Consider the following 21323-nt stretch of genomic DNA (forward strand, 5'->3'; position numbering starts at 1 on the left):
CAGGGGGTGCAAACTCGATCCCTGGTCGGGGAGCTAAGATCCCACACGCCTCGCGGCCAAAAAACCAAAACATAAAACAGAAGCAATATTGTAACAAATTCAGTAAAGACTTAAAAAATGGTCCACATCAAAACAATTTTTAAATCTTTAAAGAAAAAAAAGAGAGAGAGGGGATAATTAATTTAAATGTAACAAACCCAAAGCTGTTGGCCCATTGGGGGGTTGTATTCTGGATTCCTTATCACTGGCAATATATTTAATCAATTATGCATCTTAACGTTGTGGTGATTCTCTGTCATTCAGCAGAATTATTGATAATCAGTATCAGGAGAATATAGTAGAAGTACAATATTTAGTGTGTCGCTCAAGAGTACAAATTTCTATTTGGAAAAGGTTTTTGTTTCTGTTTTCGGTGCTATAGTCTGTGTAAGAGTAAAAGCATTCAGAGGAAATAGGACTTGGCAAGTATACACTTTGCAAATAAAGTTCAAAAGTTCTGAATGCTATTTTAATAAAATAGTTTATAAGATCATATCAAAACTTCTGAACAGCTAATATAACTAATCATGTGTTTTTCCGACTATTCTGTATCTGCGTGTACATACATGGATTACATATTTAAACTCTTACGTTTGTGTTGGGTTTTGAGTGCTTTTTTTAAATTTTGTTTTACTTTACAGAATAGCATTGTTTTCCTAACACAATAGATTTTTATATTTTCCCCATGATACTTTAGACCGGGGGCCAGCAAACTATGGCCGGTGGGCCAAATCTGACCCTTTGCCTATTTTTGTAAATAGAGTTTTACTGGAACACAGCCATGCTCATTCATTTATATATTGTGCATGGCTAGATGTGTGCTACAGTGGCAGAGTTGAGTAGATGTGACAGAGAGTATGGCCTGCAGAGCTGAAAATATTTACTCTTTGGCCCTTTACACAAAGAGCTTGCTGGCCTCTGCTGCAGATCATATGAAGGCTGTGACCGCGTCTGGTCTGTCCATCACTGCTCATCTGCTTAGTGCCCTGCTAGAGTCTGGCCAACTCCAAAATCCTCTTGCAGGTTAGAAAAACTGAAAGCCTTTATTCTTATTTCCATAACCATTGTCCTGAACTTGGTACATCTTGTAAATTTTATCCAAGCATGGCAAAGATAAATCCTACTTGTCTAATAAAATTTTCTTAGCTGTGTTATGTCAGAGTTTTTTTGTTTGTTTGTTTTTTAAGTAAACTGATGGAAACATTTCAGAGCAAAACCTAAATTCTTTAATACTACAGAAATACACATAAATCAATCCTAACAAGCAGTTTTTTATTTCTTCCTTCAGTTTTGACATTGCTATTTTATGGTTGATTTTTGTTGAAAGCCTTTCACACCTTAGGAAAGTAGATTTGAAATGTTTAGGCAATGCCTATCCACATAGTAAAACACTTTTCTTCCCAGAGGAAGTATAGTAATTTATTCTTTTAGGGGTGTTGTGACTTAAATGCATCTTTTTCTTCCTGTTTCTTGATCCAATGTAATTAAATAATAGATTTTATTTCATAACTTTTCAGAAGGAATAAAGGGGAAATTATGTTCAGCAGACTTGTTTATTTTTTTCTGTGCCCTTCTAAAGTTTAAATGGGATCCTTTCTCTCTGCACTAAAGGGAAGTAAAATAGCCCTTTCAAATCAGTGTTCTTGGAAAATGAATGTTAATTAAAACACACTTGAAGAACAGAAACGTAATTTTTTTCTGAAATATCTAATGGTTAAATCTAAGTTAAATGCTATACTGAAAATAATGCTAAGATTTTTAATAACATTTAAAAATCAGTGCCATAATATATACACAGTGAGGTGTAATTTCACTAGTTGCCAACTTAATCCTTATCAAGTCAGTCTTAGTTTTTATACCAAGAGAAGCAGGTACTTAAAGCATCTAAAAATCATGCCTTCTCTTCAAATTGTATTTTTTATCTAATATGCTACATTCACTTATTTATGTTATATATGTATATTATAACATAATATACTTAGGTTATGTATGTATAAATATACAGAGACATCAACACATATAAGGTTTTCCCCCATTGTTACTTTTTTTTATAAAAATGGGACAATATTATATACACTTTTCTGCATCTTGATTTTCTTGCTAAAAAATTCTTCATAGCAATTCCTTTCAGTCAACTAGTGAAACTATTTCATTGTTTTTTGATGACTGCAGGATGTACCATGACATAGGGACGCCATAATTTATTTACCTTTCCTCTGTTGATAAGCATTCTTTTTTCATCATTAGTTCATTTGATTAATCTTAATATATAGTCAGATTCTTTTCCTCATATTCCTGTTAGCAATAGAAGTTGTAACTCCTTTTCATTTTTGCCTGAATACTAACTGGAAGAAATAGCTCATTTTACTTGAATTTGCAATCTGATCACTGGTAACTCTGAGCGTCTTTGTATTGGTTGACATTTGGATTTGATCCTCTTTAAATTGCCTGTTCCTATTCTTTGTCCATTTATCTATTGGATTATTTTCTTATAAATTTCTAAAAACTTTTATTACATATATTACATGTCTTTAATTTACATTGCAATTTTTTTCAAATATTCCATGAAAGTGTTTTAAATTTTTATATAATCAATTGTGTTTATATTTTCCTTTTTGAACTTCCAGCTTTCAGTAAGGATGTCTTTCTAAAACTTAGATTGCATACGTTGTGTCCTAGACCATCTTGTAAGATTTTATTGTTTTGTTTCTTGCTGTGTAACAAACTACCTCAAAACATGGTGGGATTAAAATCAGAATTTATTTTATTGTTTCTCATGGTTCAATGACTTGCCTTGACTGGGTGTTCCACTCATCTTGCTTGTGGTCTCTCACATGGTTGTGCTCTGGTGGCACCTGGAGCTAAGCCATCTGGAGTCTTGGCCAGTATTCTTAGGAAGGCTGGACCTCTCTGCTTCACTGTGTAGACTCACAGCCTTTCCTCTCCATCTCATCTGGTCTCTTTATATGGTCTGTCAAAAGAGTCTTACATGGTATCACCAAACTCCCAAAAGTTTGAAAGTAGAAGCTTCCGCAGCTACCTGCTTACCTAGGCAGGTAAGTCCTGGAGCATCGCTTCCTCTACACTCTGTCCATTAGTACGCGTTGCAGGCAGCCCAGATTCAGTGCTGGAGAGAAGTACACGAGGGCATGTGGGCATGAGGGACTTCTTTGGAGACCAGCCACCACGATATCTACATTTTCTATGTGAGTTTCTAGCCACGCCTACAAATGTCTTCCATACTTTTGGATTGTATATATAGTTCCTTAGATAATCTTTCATGATTTTTATCATTTTGTCTTTTACATTTTAAGTTTTTCTTTTTTTTTAAGGTAGTAATTAAAACTGCCCAAGCAGCAAAATTTATTGGTATTGCACTACTAAGAGTAAATTTAACACGATAATGTTTTTACAGAAAGCCAGTATTTGAACAATCAACCGTAAAAATGTTTTAAAATACAAAGGAAACCTTCCATCATTCAAACCATATTTAAGGTAAAAGGTTTCTCATTTCTCAACTGGTGTTACTTACATCAGAAGCTTTCAAAAAGAGCATAGCTGTTAAGACACAGGACTTTGTTCATTTTCTCAGTGGAGAGTACAGATGGCATTTCTAGTCGACTTTGGAAGTGCAGTAATCCTGCAAACATTTGAACTCCTGGTTCATAGACATGAGTCACTGGAAATCCTTTACTTATGATAGACACACTCAATATAAGTGAAAATCAATGTAAGTAAAATCCTTATCCTTTCATTAACACTGAGGGGAAAAGAGAAAGCTATTCAGTCAGAATGTAATAAACCCTGAAACACAAAAAGTAATACCACTCTAAAGGTTATCAATTCATTTAACTGTAAGGTGCACCAACAAGGTTGGTTTTGGGGTTCCTTTTCTGCTTTTCCTAAATGTTTGACAATCAAAACAAGCACCAAAAACTTCATTACTACCATAGACAGAATCACTCCAATGGTTTACTTACACAGTCTTTCTCTAAACATTAAAATGCCCTAGAAGGTAAAGTAATAAAACGCTGCTATAATTAAGGTAAAAATTAAATGTTAAATCATTTTACATGAGACAAAAATTATTACTGAATAAAGTTTTCAAACCTATTTAGTTATCACATTTACTCTAAAGTTCAGTTTTCTCAAGTGGAATATCATGTTTAGCAAAACCATTTCATTAATTTTTTTCTGCCAGATTTTGTAGGTCCCAAATTACTTGTTTAACATGACTCAGCATAAATATCTTCACCTTTTTCAGACTAAAACCTACTCCCAAGAAAACTGTTTTAAGACTACATATCTTCCATGAACATTACCTAGTCTCCACAGCATCAAAGACACTTCAAATCTTGTTTTGGAAATAGGCGGGAAATATAAAGAAATCAATTCTTATTCCCTTTCCCATCCAAACTAAACTGTATGCCCTTATTTTGATGGTCACTTAAGCCAGTTAATATATGAACCATAATTCCATTTGATTAGATTAATCATTTTATTCTGAAATAAGACTTTTAAATTTTCATTAAACAGGTAAAATTAAAAATCTGAGTTGTATGAATCAATAGTTAGCAAAGACAAATTTTTTATAAAGTATTAAGCTAATAAGCAAACGTCAAAAACAATTAGAAAAAATATGTATATTGTGTGTATATATATACACAAATATATGTATATGCAAAATAGTTCATGGTTTTATTTTCCTTCCCTATTTATTACTGAAGAAAAACAGTTTATAATATTTATAAAATGGAAGTCAGGTTAGCTGTCTCCTGTCCTAACTTTGGGATGAAATTAGCAAAAAAGTAAAATTAAAGAATCAGTTCTTTGGACTCTCACATTTGAAATTAAAAGGTACTTGTACAAGATCCAAACACAAACCTAAAACGACCACTAGAGACAGCAGTGCCCTGGGACAGTAGTGAAATGTACAAAAAAACTCTGCCATATGTCTTTTGTGCTTTTCTATCAGTGCATGTCCTGTGTGTTAAGACCTGAAGAGCACTGCTACTCTTTTGTTCCAAAAGTATTCAATATTAACACATCTAGCTAATCAAACTGCCGAGGAATAGTTACTACCTTTCTCAATTTCATTCACAGTTGAGAACCTTTGCTTCCATTTCCTGCCATTTTAAGTTTTTAATTCATCTGAAATTTATGTTTTGTATTGAAAAAGATAAAATCATTTTTCTCTTCAGATAGTTAGCTGTTTTTCAAACCATTGATGAAAAATTCTGTTTTCTCACTGAAATAAACTGTCCCTTTCCTTCTGTCTTAAATCCTCATCTGTTTCTTGTTCTGTTCTACTTTCACACATAACCTCTTCCTTTTTATTCCTTTGCCTTTCCTTTTCTCCCTCCATCTATCACCCCTCTTTCACTGCAGCCACTTCGACTCCAAGTGGGAGGCGTTCTCCTCCAAATAAACTGTGTGATCCAGCGATAGAAATTGTAATTACAGATTACAATTATAAGTTTTTTAGTCATTGTTTACATTGTTTTGACTCTCAGATCACCTGACTTCTTAGCTGAGTTGTGTAGTATACCATATTTGCATTTTCTTACTTGTAATTTTTGTTTTAGTTTCCTTGAAACAATCATCTTAACTTCTTTTTAGTTTTATATTTATCTACCAGTAATTCCTACCCAGATCTCCTCAAGTGTGTATCTCCTTTCAGTATAAATAAAAAAGGTGTGTGTCCCATAATTCCATCTTTGTTAAGGAACACCTTTCCCAGCTCCCTCCAGTCTGGAGAGGTTGCTCTTTCGGCTCCTTATACGTCTGCCAGCCTGGGTAGATCTACTTTCACATCATGGGAACGTCCTTCATTCTCTGTGGGATCACTTATGTCTTACATTACTTCCTACAAGACAGTAAATCAAGGAAAATTCTTCTTGTTTCTTGGTTTATTCCCGTGTTTTGTTGGAGCACATTGTCCGTTAGCTTCCTAAGAAAGAGTCCACGGAAGGTGAATGTTTATATAGTTTGCGTGTCTTAAATTACTTTATTCTACCTTCACAGATTTTCGACGGTTTGCCTATGTGTGAAAACTTATAGGTTAGAAATTATTTTATCTCAGGATTTTGAAGGCATTTCTCCATTACTTTCTGGTGTTAAAAGTTGTTGTAATGACACATTCTTATTTAACCTTTACATGTAACCTCGTTTTTTCCTTTCTTCTGTAAGTTTTTAGTATCTACTCTTTGTCCTCAGAATTCTGAAATTTCATAATGATACATCTAGAATGTTTTACATGACATGCACCACTCCCCCTTGGCCACTTCTCTGATTTTAACCCTGACTGTTCTCCTCTCCACAGCTAGACTAGCCTCCTTTCTCTTCCTCCAGCATGATCATGCATGGTCTTGTCTCAGAGCCTCTGTGCTTCTGGTTCCCCCTGCATGGAATGTTCTCCCACATATCCATGTGGCTCACCCCCTTATTTCTGCTCAAATGTTACACTAATAATGAGTCCTTCTCTGATCACCATGATAAAATAACAACCCACAGCCACCCCTCCAGTACACTTTATCCTACTCACTCTTTTTATTTTGGCAAAGGGATTATTATGACATCTTAATTTATTTATTATTCGTCTCCTGACCACTAAAATTTAAGCTCCATGACAGTGTGGACTTTGTCTATTTCGTTCAATGTTGTATTGCTTAGAATCGTGCCTGGTTCTCAGTAGAAATTTGTGAATGAATAAGTGAATGTGACTTGGTGTGCCCTTTTACATCCATTGTGTTGAGCAATTAGTAGATTCCGTTTGGAATCTTATGTTCTTCAGTTCTGGGAAGTTCTCTTGAATTATTTCTTCACCTCCTTTTTCTCTTCCAGACTTCTGTTTCAGGATGGTAGACCTGGATTAATCCTCTAATTTTTCATTTCTTGTCTTAGTTAATTACTTATACTATATACTAGGTTAAGCGTGTTGGAGAAGTAAAAATGCAAAATGAGTTTTCTACTTACGATTATTTTTTAATCTATAGTAATTACTTATATTTATTTACCAACTGGCATTATCACAGAAGTAAATCGTTTGGGGTGGTTTTTCGTTTCTAATTCATAGCTATGGCTGTGGCAATACATATGTAAAAAAATTATTTAAACAAATACATGTCGTAAATATTGATGGGGCAGGGAAATCTATAAGTATATAACACCTGAATCCAATTAGTTGGTGAAAATTCCCCTTCCGCCCTCCACCCTTACCTATAAGGGGGCAGAGAGAAGAGCTTCTAGTCAGGTTCTGTGCTAGTAGTTTTCACATTAACTCCTACATACATCCTTTTGGGAAGAAAGTGACTAAGGTACAGTAGGAATGAATATTTCTTGAGAATTTGATATGAGAAATGGTACCAGCCACTTTGCATATATAATTTAATATGGTCCTTACACAATCCTGAAATACAAATGTCATCACATCCATATTAAAAATGGGAAATTGCAGGTAAGACACATTAATGACTGAGCACGAGGTCACACAGTCAGTATCAGATCTGAAGCATCAACTGGTAACTTTGAGTTTAAAGTTTTTTATTTTATTGAAGTGTAGTTGACATACGATATTATATTATTAGTTTTAGGTATACAACATAGTAATTTGATATTTTTATAGATTATGTGCCATACAAAGTTATTATAAAATATTGACTCTATTCCCTGTGCTGTACATTACATTCTTGTAACTTTGAATTTTATATCTAGTAGTTTGTATCACTTAATCCCCTTCACCTATTTTGCCCCTCCCCCCAACACTCTCCCCTCTGGTAACCACTAGTTTGACCTCTGTATTTGTGAGTCTGTTTCTGTTTCGTTATAATTGTCTTAATAGCATGTTAAGACTTCTAAAATAATTGCTATGTGTCTAAGACTAGATCTGTATGGGCCATATGAAGAATTCTTTTTCTACTCCAAAAAACAAAACACACACAAAAATATTTACAGAAACTTATCAGAGACTTTAAAAACTCCATTAAATCTATATTGAACTGCTAATTCTAAGTCCTGGAAAGTGCTACATGTTGACTGGTCGAGTTACTGAATTTTATGTATTTAAATATTATTTTATATAAGGATACTATTAAGTATAGTTTACATGAGGAAAATGGAAAAGTTAGCTGTCTACTAGCTGTGGGATACAGTGGAAACAGAGAGATATTGTCTGACAGACTTGGTCTAATCCCATCTTAGTCATTTTAATGCTCTGAGCTGCTGATTCCTTATCTATAACAAATCTACAAAATACTAATATCGCTTAACCTGTAAGATTTTTGTGAAGATTAGAAAAACTAACAATTTTTAAAATATGTAAAAAATGTCAGACATCTTGTAGTGTATTCAATAAATGCTAGTTTATGTTCTTGTTACTCTTAGTATTGGTGCTATCCTTTCTAAAATTAAGTATTGAAATCTGTAATTACAATTTCTATCGCTGGATCACATAGTTTATTTGGAGGAGAACACCTCCCACCCATTTCTATATTTAAATTGTCTGAACAGAAATATTTTTGGAATGGGATGAAAAACATTCTGCTTTAGGTATTTGGGGGAAAAGTGGCCCTAGTAAGGTGATCCTTGATAAATCTGAAGGCTCACGTGATAGTGGATATCTCATGTTTGTCCCTCCAGACCCGCTATTCACCCTTCCTCCTTTTCTGTAACCTGGGAGGCTCATCTCTTTTAATCTGCTTGCCCTCTCACTTCTGGTTCAGTGTGGCCAGTGGGAGACGCCAGCAGGAGACCTGAGAGTGGTATGAATGTAAGGCCAAGGTTGCTTGTGTCCCTGTCAGGTGACTTTTCCAGCTTCTAGGTTCATAGGACAACTGCCTTTCCCTTAACTCTCTAAGCCTAATTTAACAGTGGTTTCCTGTTGTTGTTAGATCCAGGAGGATACCACACTATCCCTGGAATTTCCCAAAACCCTGCTCTCATCTTTGTAAATAGTTTCTGTTTCAGCTCTTCCTCCAGCTACCCGGTTTAACTATGCTTTTTCCTTCCAAGCCCCTGACTGATAAACATCAAATAACTATCAACAATCCCATGTGGGTCATCCCCAAAGATGCCCCAGACACACATACATACATTAGCTGAGACTCAGCCAGATAAATTCTAAAAATTGAGGTTTTCTCTAAATCCTGATTAGAGACTAGTAGGCACAATTTGATTTGCCTTTAGGCTGGAGATTGATCGTGGCTGATATTTTAACTGAACTAACTCCAATGGAGTCAGGATATTTTTTTTAGACATTTTAGAGAATTTGTAGCAATGTCTTGGGACTCTTCAGATTAATAACCTTAATGTAGTGTGTGGCTTCCTTGTGGAACATTTGCAAAGGTGTTAGCTGATTGTACTCTTCAACACAGTGTACAAGTTATGGTACTTATTTCCTAATTCTTTGATTTTCAGCATTACTTGTTTAACTTATTTTAAATAAAATTTTTGTAATATGTGCTATTATTTATTATGCATCTTTACTAAAAAATAAGCACAGTCTATAAAATCTATGAGATTAGGAGCCATGTTTTGATTTTTTTTTCTTGTTGTTTGCTTGCTTGCTTTGCTTCTGACCGGTTCCAAGCCCAGTGGTTGGCCTATGCTAGGTGCTCAATAAATACGTATTGAACAAACCAAGGGCCAGTGTTCAATTAAAAGTGATAGATTTTTAACCTCCATGCTTACTTATTTCATTTTCACTTCACCTACAAGACTACAGTTTGAAAGGCTCCCCTTCCGTGGCTTCTCTTTTTGTAATATCGCTGTCCTGCAAATCCACAGAAGGAAATAAAAGACTAATATTTGTGGGGCAGAGAATTATGTTTTAGGCATTATCTTTTCTGTGTTCATTTTTTCTTCCTCACTTGTTCTTTTTAACATCCCTGTTAAAGGATGTTAAAAGTTAACTGTTATTTTTCCTGGATTTGTTTGTTTGTTTTGGTTAGCACAGTCTCAGTTATGTTTAGTTATTGGCCACATTCACACAGAGCTCATACTAGGATCAGCAGTCCTCAGCCTTCTTCCTCTAGTCCCTGTGCCAATTTCCACGCACCAGTCATGCCGCTTCTTGTTTTACGTGGCTTTTGCCAAATTGCTTAACTACCGTTTCACTTTTCTCTAACACGTTTTAATGGAGAGTTTGCATTCTGGAAGGGAAGCCTTTATCTCGTAAAAAGATCTTTACAAAATACGGTGATAATAGTAAGCTGACTGAAGTCATACAAGGTCCCCGGGAAGCACAATGGAAAGGGGATGATTAGGTCTGTGCTTGAGTTAGAGGAGATCTCAGAGGCTGTGGCAACTACCTTGCATTTTTTTTTTAACATCTTTATTGGAGTATAATTGCTTTACTGTGGTGTGTTAGTTTCTGCTTTATAACAAAGTGAATCAGCTATACATATACACATATCCCCATATCTCCTCCTTCTTGCGTATCCCTCCCTCCCACCCTCCCTATCTCACCCCTCTAGGTGGTCACAAAGCACCGAGCTGATCTCCCTGTGCTATGCGGCTGCTTCCCACTAGCTATCTGTTTTATGTTTGGTAGTGTATATATGTCCATGCCACTCTCTCACTTCGTCCCAGCTTACCCTTCCCCCTCCCTGTGTCCTCAAGTCCATTCTCTACATCTGTGTCTTTATTCCTGCCCCTAGATTCTTCATAACCATTTTTTTTTTTAGGTTCCATATATATGTGTTAGCATACGGTATTTGTTTTTCCCTCTGACTTACTTCACTATGTGTGACAGACTCTAGGTCCATCCACCTCATCCGAATAACTCAATTTCGTTCCTTTTTATGGCTGAGTAATATTCCATTGGATATACGTGCCACACCTTCTTTATCCATTCATCTTTCAGTGGACACTTAGGTCGCTCCCATGTCCTGGCTATTGTAAATAAAGCTGCAATGAACATTGTGGTACCTGACTCTTTTTGAATTATGGTTTTCTCAGGGTATATGTCCAGTAGTGGAACTGCTGGGTCGTATCTACCTTGCATTTTTGAAGGACGTAGGGTTCCATCTTCTCTATGCTGTCTGCTTTCTTAGGATGTACTGTATGAATATTGTTGGAAAGTTGTACCTTTTTATGTCTGATGTGAATGAATCTTTTAAGAATATCCTGGTTTGGGTTTTAATAGCAAACCTAAAATTTTCTCTGCCTACCAAATTATCGGTAAATTTTTTTTCTTTTCTTATGTCGACTGCTATTCCACCTTATTCATCCCCACACAGTATCTTATGCTGGCAGAGTGCTTGGTAGCTCCCCAAGTGCCTGCCCCACATCATTTCATCTCATCTTCACAGTGACCTATGAGTGTAACAAGATCTGTACTATATCACCTTCTTGAGCCCATTTTAATAAATAACCTTTTTAATTCTTGAGTGGAATATGGGGCTGACGTCTGAGCCCGGAAACCTGATTCTCATTTAGTTTTACATATACTACAGCAAATTTGATAAGTACTGTGTACAACATTGATTGGTTTGCCTGTGTAAGCAGTGTTTGGATACAAAATTTGAATAAGGGCTACTTTCTCTGACAGACTAAGGGGGAAGTATATACAAATTACCTCTGCTCATCATATGATAAAAGCATAGGGCACAGTGGAAATGGATAGAGATCAGTCTCTTCTATGCATTAGTAACCGCATTGCTTTAATCCCACTTTGCAACTCTCTTTGGCTTTCAAATGTATCTGGAACTATTGGATAGGATCCTGGAATAGTTAACTGTATCACCTGTGCCACACTCTTACAGATAGTTGGATTGGTTGCCATTTCCACTGGTATAACTAAGAGGATTTTCCTTTGAAAATCGACTCTCATCTGCCTCTCACCAAGTTGTACTATTTCTCCTTGCATTCTTCTTTTTTATTTCTTCTCTCATTGATGCAAGTGCTTAATTATGGATCCAAAAGTAAAGTACACCTAGGTTTAAATACTAGAATCAGAAAGGGAAAGCCAAAAGCCTTTTCATTGTTCACATCTGTTCAGTTCCCACTTGAAGAACTTGAGGATCAGAAAGATCAGCTATTCTGTTCAAAAGTATAGTTTCAAAAATGTATGCACACTAACACATGCATTGTATTTCATGGTGAGTTGATTCCACAAGAGAATTTATTAGAGAAGCTATTAGTTCTCTATCAAAAGAAGTCCATATAGTTTTCCCCGTTAAATTTAGGTAGAGTTACTTTCTTAAAACTTGTAAGAAAGTGGTTCTAGTGATATATACACATGTGTATATGAGTGTGTATATACATACAAATAATATATGTATGTATATATGTGTGTGTGTGTATATATATATATACACACACACACATATAACTTATCCACACAAATTATTTACATTCTAAATTTGTTTATGGTAAAATCATAAGTGCTAAGTAATAGTCCAATAGTAGCCTAGAAGTTATAAACTTTTTTATGATGAACCTGAAATTTAATTTCTCATTTCTAAATAAATGTAGATAGCCTTTATTCAGGGCTTACTATATGCCGCATGATATAATCTCCCTTAAACATCAAACTGTAGGCATTTTAAAAAATTTTATGAGAGGAAAGAAGTTAAGATGGTTTGGGAAAATTTTTTAAAGTAATGATTTTTTAAAGCTTCTTTATTAAACTACTTGTGAAATCAATTTGTATAGTGCCTTACATGGAGATAATCTGTTGAGTTAGTTAGATCTTAAAATGGAGGCAATAATCTAAATTCTCTGGAACTCTCTTCAGCATACACAGTACTGACAGAGATAACCAAACTTTAACTGAGTTTCATAGCAGACCCTTGCCCTCCTTGTGCATGGATGAGGTTCTGAGACCCAGCATGGGTGCAGTTCTAAAATTCTAAAGTTGGCACTTTATCCATATATTTTCTCAACAAAAAGACAAAATTATAAAATTGCTTTTGTCAAAGTAAGGGTGATAGTAACAGAGATAAAATTAGAAATCAGTTTTCCTCATTCCTCATGATTATTCTTTAACATTATTCTTTCCATTTGGTAATTTTTCCAGTCATTACATTGGTCTGTGTGTGGTCTGGTGTAATTCAGTGCTTTTAATACCCTGATCTAAACATGAAGATTTAGAACAAGACCTGTGTTTATTCCTAAACATTCTAGGGTGAAATGAAACCAGGTTATCATGTGAAAAATTAGGTAGCATTCTGAAGAAAAGGAATTTTGAATTCTGAATCTTATATTTGTTATTTTTTTGTCCTTTGGAGAAATAAGTAATGGCTGCAGTTCTTTTGGTAGATGCCTTTTTAGAAGTGTGAACAGAAGGGAACATGGAAGGAGACACAAAGATGCCAAGAAATAAGCAGAGAAAAAAAAGAGACATTATTAATTGTAGATAAAGAAAGTATACATTTTGTAGGCTACCAGAAATTATGCTTCTCAAATTTTAAGAAATGCAAATGAAATGTACATACTTGTACATGTAAACTATTGTTTTTCAGTTATTGACTAATGGAAAGATAGCTGTATATAACATGAACAAATTGAAGATCTGCTACCATCTTTGTACAATTTTAATTGTATTTTAGTTTAAATAAGTAGCAGTTTAAATAGTTAAATAGTAAATAAATTTTAATTAGTATTAACTGTAGTTAGTTAATAGCATAGTATTTATAGTATAGTATAGTATTTAAGGTATAGTATAGTATAATATTTAAATTATAGTCTAGTTTATTATTTTAATTTCAGCCTTAAAAAATTTTCAAAATATCCTTTTGCTTTCAAAACTTGATGTGTTTAGACTTGAAAATTGCTTATGAATAACTTATATGCAAAATAGTTTAAAAGAAAACTTTCAAATGGCTGTTGTTCTCCCACTTTCACATTTAAATAAGAATAACCAAAGAATTAGTTTCTTCTCAGGGGTGCTGTTCTCATTGGACATTTTTTAAGCATTGCAGGCTTATATTGATTGTGTCTTGGTCATTGTTTAAAATGCATATATAAATAAATATGAATTATTTGAGTCATGAGATACTGATAATTATAGCCTTATCATATTTTTAAAAACTTGACTAACTGTGTTTGACTTACGATTCTAAAAAGAAGAGTTAAAATGAAATTCTCAAAAGTTAGGCACATCTTTTATCAATTTATATACTTGTTTATGTTTCAAATGTCTAAGACAGTGGAAGACTAGTCACCAAAAAGAATAAGGAGATCATATGATAGGAAAAGACTAAGTCAAATATCTTACATTTATAGTATTCTGAATGTTGACTGTATTTAGTTACAAATCCCTTTCCTTTCAAACATTTGCTGAGTTCTCAATCCTTAAGCTGTGTCTGCATGAAGCAACTGACTTGAATGTTTTGATCCAAACCTTTTTTTTGGCAACCATTTATTTGCCAGCAATGAAAATGTTTTGAAAGGCAAATAAATGTTTTTGTGGGTAGATTTTCTATGCAATGTAAAACTTCATTAAGCCTTACATACCTTCCTGTATTCCGAATAAGAAATTAATCTTGGAGAGAAAGATGAATGGCTTGATGTTAAGCATTTATTAATTAGTACCAGTTTTGTGTACCTGGACATCTCTCACAGGTTTGTTGTGAGGGTTAAATGAGATGATGTATAGGAGGCAGGAAGCACAGGATAGTACATTCAGTAAATGTCAGCACACAAAAAGGAGCAACAGCTTCTGTTTAAACATAGGTGATTCACTGCTTATCTCCAAACCTTCTCAAAACCCTACTAAATGACAGCAAAATAATTTTTAAAAGCATAAATCTATGAAGATCAAGAAAATGGGAGATTAAATAGCAGATGAGACATATCAAATAATTATGGAAGTTTAAAAGTGGGTAGAAACGTTTAAAGGTTTAACAGATTTGAGAAAAATGAAACCTTGGAACCTAGAAAAAAATCAGCATTCAGGATACCTCTGAAGAAACAGGAGCACTGGTAGAAAGTAAAGGAGCAGTTTTACTCCAGTGCCCTATCACAGCCACATAGGCAGTCAACTACGTCTTTGCCATTCTGACAAAACAATGTAGGTTTACCTCTGGAGAGGTTGAATAGAAAGAACTCCGGTATTAGAGATCCCAGGCACAAAAGATCACTGGCATTTGATTAATAGATATTCTGAAAAAAATCCAGAAAACAGAAGGAAGGAAATTTTCAGAGTAATCCCAGAAAATTTCCCAGACTTACAGGACAAGAATATATAGGTTGCAGTGTCCGTGTGAGTACCAGGAAAATATATGAAGAAAGAGCCTCACCAAGGCATAGCACTGTGAAATTTTAAAATTTCAGGTATAAAGAGAACAGTAGCAAAAGTTTCTCATGGGGGGCGGCGGGGTGGGCAGTGGGGGGGAAGTCACCTAAAGGCTTAGGAATCAAAAAAAAAAAAGACACCTGTCTTCTTAACAGCAACATTTTTAGCTAGAAGACAATGGAGCAATGTCTTTAAATTTCTGAAGGAAAATTATTTCTAATCTCAAATCCTATATCTAGGTAGATTATAAATTGAATATAAGGGTGGCATAAATGAATTTTCAGACATAGGATCTTTAAAACTTTATTTTCCATGCACCCTTTCTCAGGAACCTGTCAGAGGTATTTTTCAGGCTGCAGCCCACCACTGGAGGAAGGAGATAGATAACTGCAGTTTGAATTCATTTTACTTATCTGCCTGTTTAAAAAAATTGATCAATATTCGTCAGAGGAGCATAGCAGAATCCAGAGTCCTTACAATGTATCATTTATAATATCTCAGATAAAATCACAGATTATCCTTAAAATACGAAGTAGCAGGGAAGCATGACTCACAGCCAAGAGAAAAGACAAACTGGTGATTGACTCTAAGATGACCCAGGTATTGAAATAGCAGACAGGGACTTTATAAAGCAAATATTATAGCTACGCTCGAAAACAAAAAAAAGAAACATCCAGGGAATGTGCTCTACCAAAATAAAGGAAGTAAATTAAGAACAAAATGGGATCAAGAAGACAAAAATCCAAAATGTAATTGTTGAAGAGAGTCTGGCAGACTCCGGATGAGTCTCTGGGGAAAAACAAAAACAATGAAATTGAAAGAAATCCTTACATGTTTCAAATCTTTTAAATAATGTAGATGAAATAGTGTTAGATTCACAATAAATAAAGCAAAAAAGAAAAGGAAATTCTGAACTACAAAAAAATTTTTTTTAATTTATAAAAAGAAATTTGATCATGGTGGCCAAGCTGTAACAGTGTTTATGCAGTCATAATAATGTAAACACTAGATACTAATTTAACAAAAAATTACATTTTTAAAATAATATCAAGAGGGGAGGAAGGAAATGGTAAATATGAGACATCTGTGAACACTAAATCTTCATCTTCCGTAGTAAAAAGTCAATCGATAGTATTTAAAGCTGAAAAATAAAATAGCCTTGTAAGCGTATTTCAAATGTGGAGGTAAATAACAGAAGAACAAGCTAGAAAAGTTGAAAGTATTTTCCTTCGGAAGTAGAATTACAGATTGGAAAGAAGTATGGCTAGGTATTTCTGTCTGTCATTATAAAACTTAGAGTATTGTTTGACTTTTTATTGTTATATACATTTTAACTTAGATAATAATTTTTTTTTTTTTTTTTTTTTTGCGGTACGCGGGCCTCTCACGGTTGTGGCGGAGCACAGGCTCCGGATGCGCAGGCTCAGCGGCCATGGCTCACAGGCCCAGCCGCTCGGCGGCATGTGGGATCTTCCCGGACCGGGGCATAAGCCCGCGTCCCCTGCATCAGCAGGCGGACTCTCAACCACTGCACCACCAGGGAAGCCCTCTTTTTTTTTAATAAATTTATTTATTTATTTATTTATTTATTTATGGCTGCACTGGGTCTTCGTTGCTGTGCGCGGGTTCTCACTGTGGTGGCTTCTGTTGTTGCAGAGCACGGGCTCTAGGCGCATGGGCTTCAGTAGCTGTGGCTCGAAGGCTCTAGGGCACAGGCTCAGTAGTTGTGGCGCACGGGCTTAGTTGCTGCACGGCATGTGGGATCTTCCTGGACCAGGGATCGAACCTGTGTCTCCTGCATTGGCAGGCGGATTCTTAACCACTGCGCCACCAGGGAAGCCCTTAACTTAGATAATAATTTTAAAATTAGAATTAAATGTTTATAATGCACATAGCACAGTTCCTGTACTGCCTAAGAATAAATTAGGTACTTAATAAATTATTACTACTAAGACTTTTTATTAACTCTCCTTCTAGTCATTAAAATCATTGCTTATCCATTTCAAATGGAAAAGAATACATAAGGCTACAAATCTAGGGAAGTTATTTGAAGTATCTGAAGTTATGTAGTTACTTAGTGGCCAGAACTGGAGTCCAGATTTCCTGTCTCTTAATTCTTTCAGTCACAACATGGAGGATTCAGAGAGGGTCTTTGAGGTTATCCGTGGCTGACAAATATGGTTGCAAGCAGAGCTGTTCTTTCCTAGCCTAACCTCATATCTGGCCCGATAACTAGTGTGTGATAGACAAATGGATAGAAAGACAAATAAATCTTAGGCCAAGTGATAACCTACCCTAAGATTTTGCCTCTTCATCACATAGCTTTTAACAATTCCTATATGTACTATGTATTCATTTACTATTTATTCTCAGAAAGGAAGGATCCAGAGATTTAGCCAGAATCCAAAACAAAGAGGTGCAATAGAGGTGTGGTTAAAATGAAACACCTTCAGGATGCTAATGATTGGGAAATCATTGAATTGATTTTGCTGTACTTTTGAAACCTTTTAGAACTTTAGAGAACTCTTTCTGCTGAATTTACATGGGCCCCAGCCAATTTGCAGGGGTTATTGACTTCATCTAGCTCAATTTATTTATATTATAGATGGGAAAACTGAAAACAGTCAAGGGGAAGTGGATTGCCAACATTTACCAAACATTTATAAACTGCCTGTTGGGGGAATGGTGGTCCTGGACCTAGAGATATTATTCAGACGGAAGTTGGGAGGCAAGAGCATTAGGTATCTAACTGGTTGAGGAAGATAAAGACCCATAGGATACGTGTGTGTGTGTGTGTGTGTGTGTGTGTGTGTATGTGTGTGTGTGTGTGTGTGTGTACAGATAGATAGATTTATTATAAGGAACTGGCTCGCATGGCTTTGGATGCTGAGAATCCCGAGTTCTGTAGTTGGCAAGCCAGAGACTCAGGAGAGACAGAAGGTAGTTCGAGCCCAAATCCAAAAACCTGAAAACTAAGAGACGGTTTAGTCCAAGTCAAAAGGCTGGAAAGGTCTATGTCCCAGTTCAAGGCAGTCAGGCAGAAGGGCTTCCCTCTTATTCAGCCTTTTTGTTCCATTCACCTCTTCAGTTGATTGGTTGAGGCCCGCTAACATTAGCAGGGGCTGGCGGTGGGGAGTGGCAATCTGCTTTACCCAGCCTAGGGATTCAAATCTTAATCTCATCCAGAAATACCTTCACAGTCACACTCAGAATTAACATTTGACCAAATGTCTGGGCACCCTGTAACCCAGTCAAGTTGACATATAAAATTAACTGTCACAAGTACACAAAGGCTTAAGATAGAACTGAAATTATTGGAGCTTAAATGTAGAATAATGACAGAAAAACAAGACATATAATGAAGAGAATGAAGGTATACGGAAAAAAATCTTTGAGTCAGTCTTTAAAGACCACGCTGAAGTCAGTACACTGAATTATCATAGATCCTGGACAAGAATTGTGGCCATTTATATTTGAAGAAGATCATGTTAACACTTAATCTAGGGTACATCACCATTTGGAGACATTGAAATTTAGAAAGCAGTAAGCAAAACGCCCCAGAGGCCTACATCCAGATGAATACTGTGGAAGTAGCAAATTCAAGACCCTGAGCCAATTAAACCAACAAAATCAACAGAAGTTGGTGAAAATAAAATAGAGAAAAAAACTTGTTCAATTTTTAGTGTCATTGATAGAAATGAGAAATTGAGAAGAGATTTATTTGTGGGCTCAAAGATATAAAGTTTAAAGTGTACCTTTTATGCTCAACCTGCAAATAAAGCATCATAAAATATTTAAAATGCAAACATGATGAGTGTTAATATGCTAGGGGAAATTTTTTTCTTTGAAACAGTTGTTACAAGTATAATATTTTTAATTTACTTTGAAAAATAGAAATAATATTTATCAGAAACAAATCAATGCTGTAAAAGTGTTCCTGTTGTATAATAATGCTTTTAGCAAAATATTTTACTAAGTTACAAATAAATCTCTATAAAGTTACTATCATCATACCTTTATCCATATAGTTAAGAAAATTTGTATACCCATTCAACCAGTAATTGGTCTTAAAGGATTCCTCTGCTATGTCAATTCTTGCATACTTTATAAATGCAATTAAATGTATACTACTTTCACTGTAATAAAAAAATTATAAAATCTACTATCATTTCATGTCATTTTAGTTACTGCCAGAAATACTTGACTTGCTGCAGTGAATAATGAAGTACAACTTCCGTTTATTTTCAGGGATTAAAAACATTGAGGGGTTTCTTGCAATATATTGATAGAATCAACTTTTTTTTTTTGAACACTGAAGGTATTAGAAATATTTCTTGATTTTGGTTTCCTGGTTCTAGTATTGTTTTCACGCTGAGTGCACTGGTCCTGAGCTCAGCCTCCTGTGGAATTGGACTGCCAAGCTGCTAACTTGCTTTTTAAGCTTACGTTGTTAAAGAGAAGTTTCTTTAGTCTCTTTGGTAATTGTAGACAAAAGTTCTAGAAGTTAGCCAGTGGGCAATACACACTTTAGTGTGATCACTGTAATTAGTTAAGAAGCTCGCCCTCCTCACTTTGTAGAGAAGAGGAGGTGAGAGTGTGGAGGAGATGATTTTGGAGTGTGGGACACGTCGGGGCCAGATGGGCTTGCGGTGCAGTAACACAATGATAACTTTCAGCCCTGAGGACTCACTACGTGGGAGTCCAAGGCATCCTGGAGAGTGCCAGCAGTGCCAGTGCTAGTGAGGGCACTAGGTTGGGTGAGGGAAATTAGTAAATAAGGTAGATGAAAGCTAAAGATAAAGTTTTCCTGCTAATTATGACAACTTAACTGTGATCCAGATCTCTACAATAGTTGTGTACTGGTTTCGAAAAGGTGTTTTAAAATGGCTAACTCTTCTATGTGTTTATTTTCCATTTTCTTCTTTTTTTTCCGACTGAATGTGTTTATACACTGACATTTTGGAGAGTGTTATAAATACAGATTATTCACATGTGTTGTGGATAAACAGTTGATCTATTGGGAAGACAATTTAGGGAGGTACACTTATCCTGGTCCTTTCTTAACATGAGTAAAATTACTTGTATCTGTATAGTATTTTAGAGTTTTCAAATCATCACCATCCTCCATTTAAGAAAATAAAAAGTTACTTGACAGTGCGGCCTCCTGGTTCTCTGTGTCCAGACAAATGGATACTGAGCCCATATTCTTCTCCACATTGATTATGTGTATTTTATTCTGTCATAGAAATGTTTTTGTTTGAAAAAACACATGTACACATATTTCCCTGACATTCTTCGAGTTTTTAGAAAAATATGTTCACATTTTTCCCACTGAAAACTTAGTTTCTTTCTGGGTAGATATATCATCTTTTGAAAAACCTTTCCCCCAAGATTTCTTTTTAAATGGTTCACAGTTAAATTTAAATTTCTATATTTAGGTAGAATTATGTTTATATACCAACCACCAGTATCCAGGAAATTCAGTGGTAAGGCTGACACATAGGGAGTTTATAGTCTATTTTGTAGTCTGTGTATTTAGACAAGGTTTGAAGCTTACTTAGCAAAATCTCTTGACCATTCAGAATTTCTTTAGTACAAATGCACTATTTGATTTCTTATACTTGCTAAGATAACAGTGTGTCATTTTTTAAAGATTAGTTCTTAGGAATATGTGTTAGATTTATTCCTTTCAAAGAAAGATGCATTCAAGAACAGCTTTTATATGTAAATATTTTTATAATATTGGATAGAGTTGGTTTGGTGCAATCACCATGGTTTGATCAAATTTGGAAGAAGTTACAGGCACATTTTTGCAGTGTTTTCTCCAGCATCTTTATTTTTTTCAGCTGGATGTATTTTATGTTCCTTCTAACTAATCAAAATAAGAAACTGATTTTGCCTGTGCCAAAAAATAGAACTATCATTTTTCACATTCTTTTATTTTCCAGGTCATTTTCAAGTAAGATTGTGTTTCTAGGACTTCTGAATCCCAGAAAACTCTCAACTTTGTAGATATAAGTGCCCAGATGAACATTTCAGGGGGAAT

General features: G+C 35.1%; 1 protein-coding gene across 2 annotated transcripts in view; it reads left to right on the top strand.

The window, feature by feature from the left end:
- SUPT3H (SPT3 homolog, SAGA and STAGA complex component) overlaps positions 1-21323 on the top strand; it is a 420389-nt gene that overhangs the window by 258220 nt on the left and 140846 nt on the right. The gene's annotated exons all lie outside the window — the stretch shown is intronic.

This window comes from Delphinus delphis, chromosome 10 (assembly GCF_949987515.2).
Source record: "Delphinus delphis chromosome 10, mDelDel1.2, whole genome shotgun sequence".
Classification (NCBI taxonomy): domain Eukaryota; kingdom Metazoa; phylum Chordata; class Mammalia; order Artiodactyla; family Delphinidae; genus Delphinus; species Delphinus delphis.